The following is a 2834-nucleotide window of genomic DNA, read 5'->3' as shown; positions in this document are numbered from 1 at the left end:
AATAATCTGTAGGTGCAACTAAGACATTTAGGGAGTTTGATTTGGTGGCCTTATGATTGCGTGCCTGCTTTCTGCAGATTATGCAGATTATCACAGCGCAGCTACCACGTGCGTGACCGTCTCACAAACACAAGCCACTGACCGGTAGCATTTTGCTGTGACGCGCACAGTGTTGGAGGCATCGAGTGGCTCAAACACCTTGATGTCGTCCAAAATAGATGATATGAACTTGTTGGTTCCCCTGTCCATTGTCGTGGCTGATATTTTTTGAAAATCCGGCAGAAATGCTACACTAATCGACTCAGAAATACTCTGCAGAGAGTCAATCGAAGAGAAAGACGCCATGTTTACACATAGAAACTAAGCTCCACGAGGCTTTGTTTGTGAGACATGCAGCCACGTGGGATTATAGGGGGCGTTTCTGGGTTTCTTGGTAAGGTCCATGGCCTATTTTAAAACTTTTTCATATATAAAGCGCACCGCATTATAAGGCGCATAAAATATACCCTTATACGGGTTGGCACCGTCCCGTGCCAGGTGCCACCTATATGGGACACAATTTGTTCCATACTCTACAAATGTGGACCTGTAATAATAATGAAGTGGTCCCCGAGTACTTTATATAGTAGGCTGCCGCAGTCATTGTTTCACTCACGGTGTTGGTGTTGCGATATTGTGCCCATCTGTACGGTGGCCCTGAGGTGCAAAGCACAACAACTTTAACGAAGCACAATTACAAATTACAAAATCACTACAACATTAATGAAAACACAACAACATTAACAAAAACACAACAACATTAAGAAAACGGAAAAGGTAGGTCCCAGTGGAGACCTAAGAAATCGCTGTTTGGATTACAGCTCGTTAGAAAACGGAAAAGGTAGGTCCCAGTGGAGACCTAAGAAATCGCCTGGGTAACACAGACCAACCGACACGCTGCCGCCGCAGTCTCTCTCTCTCTCTGCACTGTTGGCTTTTGAGGAAATTGAAGGTTTTTAGGTGCGCCTTATAGTGCGGAAAATACAGTAATCATCAATGTTGCAATCTCCTATTCCAAACCGCAAATCTCCACTTAGATATGTTAGCAAAACACATTTTGACAAATTACCAGCAGTTTAGGGTAAAGTAATGTAAGAGCGGAAATACTATCTAAGGAGTTGTTTGGCGGAAAAAAGACACTGGCGCCTCGGCGAAGACTTTGGCTTCGCACCAGGTCAACCTGACCGAATTCTTTCCTTCCATTTGCGTGCAAAGCGCAAATGGAGCCAGAATTTACTGGAAAGGATGTCTGTTTGTGCAAGATAAAATCAACAATTTGAGATAAATTGTCCTANTCTTGTAATTGAGCAGCATTTCATCTACCATTATCAAAGGGAGGTGCTCTGTCTGCCAAAATGAGTGCCAGCCCCTTCATGAAGACTCATGTAGTAATTTTAGGTTTTCATTAGAGATGTGCCGATCAGGTTTTTTCCTGCCGATTCCAATTCCGATCACCCTTAGGGCCGATCACCGATACCGATCACCGATACCAATCACATAATTATTATTTTTTTAATCATAAACACTACCGGTTACATTATGTGGAAAAAGAAACCATGAATTCACCTTAATTTAGATATAGAACTTGTTTTTAATAACTTTTTTCAACAACAAAACAAAACAGGCATTGTGCAAATTGTACTGCTATTGATAATACTATCTTTAACAGACTTAAAACATATGAAGGCTCTGAAGAGGCTAAATAATGCGAAAAGTCCAAATAAAACCTCTCAACATTGCCAAAAAATTCAAGTATAAAACTTAACAGTCAAAGGCTCCAGGTTCCATTACAATAAACAATCCTGAGTTACTTAATGAAAACTTCCTGATAGCATGGCGGCTAGCTGATTATTACTAGTTCTGATTGGCTGTTTCTGACTGAGCTGAGTTTTTATGCAGGACAGGGAGGAGGCAGAGGAGATCGATTATTTTTTCAGAGATTATCTATCTCATGTTATGACAGCGAAAGTTTTAGTGCGTATGTAATTTATTTATTTATTTATTTTTTAAGTTAGATTCTGCAGCTTTAAGCAGATGTTCGGTGTGAGAGTCACTACCAGGTGGAGCAGAAGCGAAGCTCCGTCTGTGAAATAGTACTACCTGTAGCGTAGCAGCGGCTCAACAGCGAGAGCAGAACCAGCGTCTTACATCGCAGCTCGAAGAGTTAAATAACTTTTCGCGTTATTTGTTTAGCTTTCTGACCGTCATGCTAATCCGGGTGAGTGTTTGTAGCTGTGAGCTGCTTTACCTGCTATCTGATCGCTCCATATGTCTTTTTTACTGCGCCTCGATGTCCAAACTCCGTTAAGTATGGCATTGTTTTTATGCCATATTAGATTCGTCGTGTTGATGCATTTTGACTTGCTTCACCCCCGACGGCGAGGCAATTTTCCGCCACAACACGCAAACTTCCTTCACTCTGCGTTTGCGCAGAGTGAAGGAAAGAGGAGACCAGCTGCACAGGCAGGCTGCGAAATGAGATGCAGGTGATCGGTTTGTGTGATCAGCAACAAAGAGACCTTGATCGGCGATCACCGATCATACATTTTTTTCACGGAAACCGGCCAATTATGATCGGTGGCGGATCGATCGGCACACCTCTAGTTTTCATAGTTAATGTTACTAATTTTGTCAACCTATCTAAATAACATCAGATCACGTCAACCATTTCCGTCCCTATGTGATCGCTCCTCTACTTTCAGATCTCTCTTAAGCTAGGTTTTGTTGTTGATGATTTGAATTGGGTGTCCAATACGCATTTGCCTTGAGCACTGTTGTGGCTCCAAGTTGTGGAC

General features: G+C 42.3%; 1 protein-coding gene across 1 annotated transcript in view; it reads right to left on the bottom strand.

Moving 5' to 3' along the window:
* Positions 1–2834, bottom strand: part of LOC107835684 (complement factor H) — a 24178-nt gene that overhangs the window by 7285 nt on the left and 14059 nt on the right. The gene's annotated exons all lie outside the window — the stretch shown is intronic.

Source organism: Poecilia formosa, unplaced genomic scaffold (assembly GCF_000485575.1).
Source record: "Poecilia formosa unplaced genomic scaffold, Poecilia_formosa-5.1.2 Scaffold18, whole genome shotgun sequence".
Lineage (NCBI taxonomy): Eukaryota > Metazoa > Chordata > Actinopteri > Cyprinodontiformes > Poeciliidae > Poecilia > Poecilia formosa.
The sequence above is the reverse complement of the archived record's forward strand: the minus strand, read 5'-3'. Positions and strand labels throughout refer to the sequence as shown.